Here is a 5,819-nt window from a genome sequence, read left to right as displayed (position 1 = left end):
CGGCAGCCCGTCCATAATTGTATACTAGTATCCAATCCATCCATCTCCATTGTTTACCTGAGGTGCCTTTTAGTTGTGCCTATTAAAATATGGAGAACAAAAATGCCACTCCTAGATGGGCCCGGTGTTTGTGTCGGCCACTAGGGTCGCTAATCTTACTCACACAGCTACCTCATTGCGCCTCTTTTTTTCTTTGCGTCATGTGCTGTTTGGGGAGGGTTTTTTGGAAGGGACATCCTGCGTGACACTGCAGTGCCACTCCTAGATGGGCCCGGTGTTTGTGTCGGCCACTAGGGTCGCTTATCTTACTCACACAGCGACCTCGGTGCAAATTTTAGGACTAAAAATAATATTGTGAGGTGTGAGGTATTCAGAATAGACTGAAAATGAGTGTAAATTATGGTTTTTGAGGTTAATAATACTTTGGGATCAAAATGACCCCCAAATTCTATGATTTAAGCTGTTTTTTAGTGTTTTTGGAAAAAAACACCCGAATCCAAAACACACCCGAATCCGACAAAAATAATTCGGTGAGGTTTTGCCAAAACGCGTTCGAACCCAAAACACGGCCGCGGAACCGAACCCAAAACCAAAACACAAAACCCGAAAAATTTCAGGCGCTCATCTCTAGTGTATATACTATATACTATATATATATATATATATATATAGTATATAGGATATACACACATTTATACACACATACAAATACACACACATGACTTAAAGGATTGTAGAGATAGCACTCTCAACTGGTCTTCAGGGACTGGATCCCGCAGTGGATTGGCAGTGATCCAGATACGCTGTGTGACAACGGTTGGTGGGTCAGACAGCATGCAGCATTAATGTTCACCAGTGGATCCCATCTCACAGTCTAGTAGTAGAGGGGAGTGCTACAATGCTTGCTGCATCTAAGGCTGAGCAGTATCAGACCGGAGCCATTCTGTTCCCTTTTGCAGGTGTTAGCAGGGCTCCTGGGACAGAGACGATTAACTCTGCAACAGTAGCGGGTGCGCCGCAGAGCTTTGTTGGAAGAGAGGAGGTTACACTTGAATCCCGCTGTGAACCACACTGGTGCTGCTGTACATGCAGGTGCCCATTCAGGGCTTGTAGCCTGGAGGCAGGCATCTCCATTACCTCTGGAAGTTACGCCCCTTAATCACACTGATCTCTATTTAACTTTATTACAATCTCAGTCCTCTAATTGTCTCTGAAATACTGAATATTTGATAAATGCTTATCTAACTTATGTGTCAGTGGCTGTATGAAAATTACTGATGTGTTTAATTTTGGTCAAATCTGAAAGAAGACGATTGGTCTGGGTTTAAAACTATACAAGAAACCTAGCACCTGTTTGACCTGTTGTAATGTTAAACCTACTGTATGAAGCAAATACTGATACATATGCATTAGTGGTACTTGTCTTACGCTACTCTCCTCAAATCTGAGAGAATAGGAGTTGCCTGGGTTCATAATTATTCAAGAGAACAGTGGTGGTTCCAGAGGTGGGGCTGCAGCGCAGTCCAAATTTCAAATAGGGGAGGCACATCAACTGCCATTGAGTCAGACTGGGATGACAGTTGGTGGCAATTGGTGTGGCTTCCCTACTGTATTTGAAATTTGGACTGCGCTGCAGCCCTACCTTTGGAGCCACCTCTGCAAGAAACCCACAATTTTTCTGATTTGTTACAATATTATACCTAAGTACCACTTTTTAAAAAAGCTTACCATATGGTCATTGTAGAAGAAATCTGAGTCTGTCAAAGTGTACTCAGAAATGAATTTTTCTGCTTATTATGCAATTATGCTACAATTATCGCAAGGGGATGCATATTTAAACCAGTAAATTTCTGGTATCCTATACTTTACACATCTAAAAAAAAAACTTTTCTTTTACAGTGTGTTTACGACTGTTTAATCAGGGTCGGTTCTCTGCATTTTTGCGCCCCGGGCGGGTAGTATGGGCGTGGCTTCATACAGAGGGCGTGGTCAGTTACGCCCCCTGTACAGTAGTAGTGCCGCCGAAATGCTGTGCGGGGCGCGATGACGTAATCGCGCACCGCACAGCAAAGGTCCTCTCCACGAAGGGAAAATAAACGCTACGCGTCTAGTTCCCTGACGCGCTTCACAGCGGGATGCAGCGGCAGCGGGTCACAACGGGGGGCACAGCACTGCAGTAGCGGATTTTGCCATGGTGCGGCGCCCTCCGGAAGGCGGCGCCCCGGGCAAAAGTCCTGCTTGCCCATGGCAAGATCCGCTACTGTGTTTAATGCTTACTGCCTATTTTTACTCCTAAACATTCAAGTCTGATACAATCAGACAGCAACAGTGTTACTGATCATTACTGGACAGCCTTGACCCATTTAGGGGGTGTTAGGTGAGAGAATTGTCAATTGAGTAATTATAATCACCAATGTGATCACCTAACTGGTTTGCTATATATGCTTTTGTATGTTTTTCTGTGGTTTGTTTTGTTTGACATGTACTATGTGTTTTTTAATGGAGAAATAAAAGTTACATTTTTACTAGCATTATATCTCATTTTTGGTGGATTAGTGCCTCAACAAATAGAGTACTTTTCTCTAAATCTGCATCATATGATGTATCAGTTGCCATTTTTATATCTCCACAGAAACGTGTATGCCAAATAGAAATGAAACGGGTTGGGTATCAGAATTCCCACAATCAGAAAGACAGCAGGAGGATCCCGATGGTGAAAATGTTGCCAATCTTTGACAAGTATTCTATGGCTAACCCTAAATCAACCCTCTCTCATCCTAAACCTAACCAGCACCTCTCTCAGCCTAACTCTAACTGTCCCCTTCAGCAGTCTAACCCTAACTCCCCCCCCCCCCCCCAGCCTAACTCTAACCTTCCCCTACAGCATCCTAACCCTAGGTCAACATCCCAATGAAATCAGTTCCACTGTGTCCATACATAGCCTTGTATACATCAAGGTTCCTCACAACACTTTCCAGCTGATTGTCATACTGTAAATCTAATTATAGAACAGATGTACAGTAATAAACCTTGGAGAGTGATAACGTGAAGATAAATTGCCAAGCAATCAGCTCCTAATTGTCATTTATCAAACACAGCCTGTAACATGGCAGTTAGGAGCTGATTGGCTGATACCTTATCACTCTCCACTTTATCACTCTCTAAGGACTAGTACATCTCCCCGTATCCTTAACATATACTGTATTATATAAGATACAACAAAAATAAGACTATGTAATACGTCGGTTAGGGTGTAGTATGTTATGCCGGCGATCGGGATCTTGATACCCAGCATACAGGCGAAGGGATCCCGACCGCTGGCATGCCAGCAGCTGGTCAAGCGCAAATCAGCCCCTTGCTTGCTTGCTGCGCTCTCCACGCTGCGGGCATGGGGGCGTGCTATGTGCACCACACTATTTATTTTCCCTCCAGGGGGGTCATGGACCCCCAAGAGGGAGAATAGTTGTCAGTATGCCGGGTGTTGGGATTCCGGCGCCGGTATACTGAGCGCCAGGATCCCAACAGCCGGCATACTGAATACCACGCTCCAAATTATTGTTTATTTCAGCTATAACAAAAATCATTGCTTCAAAAATCTTATAATAAAGTTAGTTTTGAAATGTTCTTTGGAAAAAAATACAAAGTATTCTGAAACATCTTCCCTCCAATCAATAATATTAATAGACAGATGAGCATAACAGAAGCATAACCATGTATTTCTTATCACATTTAACATTGCTTCTGACATCTGTTAGAGTTCATGTAACCCTAATCACTTTAAAAACCAATCTCACAGTTTCAGGCACTTCTTGGAGGTCGTTAATATCAAAAACTGCAAACGAAGATATCAGTTAATTAGTTACATAATTTTAAGTCTACAGCTCAAATGTTCTAGATGGAAAAGACTCAAGAAAAACATAGTTTTGGATTATGTGACCTATAATAGAAATAGTTCAGAAGTGTACGTCAAAAGGCTGAGAGGTCTGGTAAAAAAAAAATGCACCTAGTAAAAACAATATTTTGATTAGGTTTAAGTAGGGGCACTAGGAAGTAAGGGAGAAAAGGCAGTGAAAGTGTATAATGTTAGAGGGGATTAACCTGTTATGAAGTAAATCTTTTTTAATTTCATGTATTTACAGTACAAAAAGTAATCCCAGGGCCCTGACTTAATCCCTTTTTATAATGGAATATGGATAAAATTGAAATGACTAGAAAGTATTTATGGAATGTGTAACCTGTTAAAAGCATGTTGATCATATGTTAGAAAGTTTTCATCCTTGGCTATATAATTTTAAGATAAATGCAATGTTATAAACAGGATATGGCTTAAATCATTGCTAAAAGTTATTGATTTGGCAGTGGGGAGGAAGATATGTTTTATGTGGCAAAAAGGTAAGTAATAATCATAAAACTACTCTTGAGTGTGTAATCAGAATATATAAACAACATTTATCTAAGAAATAAACACGTGACTAACACTAGCTCTCTTTTTGCCTCCTTGACATTGTCTCTCTCTCTCCCTCTCTCTGACACAGGGGGTCATTCCGAGTTATTCGCTCGTTGCCGATTTTCGCAACGGAGTGATTAAGGCAAAAATGCGCATGCGCATGGCACGCAGTACGCATGCGCTAAGTATTTTAGCTCAAAACTTAGTAGATTTACTCATGTCCGAACAAAGAATTTTCATCGTTGAAGTGGTTGGAGTGTGATTGACAGGAAGTGGGTGTTTCTGGGCGGAAACTGACCGTTTTCTGGGAGTGTGCGGAAAAACGCAAGCGTGCCAGGATAAAACGCGGGAGTGTCTGGAGAAACGGGGGAGTGGCTGGCCGAACGCAGGGTGTGTATGTGACGTCAAACCAGGAACTAAATGGGCTGAGCTGATCGCAGTGTAGGAGTAAGTCTCGAGCTACTCAGAAACTGCTAAGAATTTTCTATTCGCAATTCTGCTAATCTTTCGTTCGCAATTCTGCTATGCTAAGATACACTCCCAGAGGGCGGCGGCCTAGCGTGTGCAATGCTGCTAAAATCTGCTAGCGAGCGAACAACTCGGAATGACCCCCACTGTCTTCCCCAATCTCCCTGACAATCTCTCTCCCTCCCTAACACACTCTCTCTTGTTCTCTCTCTCCCTCTCCCTTTTCCCTCCCTGATATTCACTCTCTTTGCTGTTCTCTCTTTCTCTCTCCTTCCCTCCTTGACACTTTCTCGCTGTCGCTTACTGCTCTCCCTCTCTCTCTTCTACCTCCCAGTTTTCTCTCTCACTGACACCCTCTTGAATTAAAAATGCTGGTTATTTATTAAAGATAAATAATTTTATGGTGGCAAGAAAGGAAGGTCACTAAACAAAGTAGCCCAATAAAGCAAACTCAACCAACAAACAGCTAATGCTATCCACCCAGTAGGTGCCATACCAAATCACTAGGGTACTAAACTCAAACATTCCACTATAACTACTATAATGCAGGGGCATAACTAGAGCTTTGTGGGCCCCGTAGCAAAATATTGAAAGGGCCCCCAGTCATTGTGACTACAATGCCCCTTATGGAAGCAAAAGAGAGAGAGAGAGAGAGAGAGAGAGAGAGAGAGAGAGTGAGGGGAGTAAGAGAGAGAGGGAGTAAGAGAGACAAGGGTGTGTTGGGGAAGAGAGAGAGAGAGTAAGAGAGAAAAGAGCAATAAAGAGAGGGAGAAAGGGAGGTTAAAGAGGGAATTAGAGAAAGAGACAGGATCGCAAGAGATCGCAAGGGTATCAGGGAGAAAGAGAGAAAGGGATGAGAAGGGGGAAAGAAAGAGGGCATCAGGTAGAGAGAGAGAGAGAGTGT

The sequence above is a fragment of the Pseudophryne corroboree genome, chromosome 6 (genome assembly GCF_028390025.1).
Source record: "Pseudophryne corroboree isolate aPseCor3 chromosome 6, aPseCor3.hap2, whole genome shotgun sequence".
In the NCBI taxonomy this organism is placed as follows: domain Eukaryota; kingdom Metazoa; phylum Chordata; class Amphibia; order Anura; family Myobatrachidae; genus Pseudophryne; species Pseudophryne corroboree.
This window is presented reverse-complemented; position numbering follows the sequence as displayed.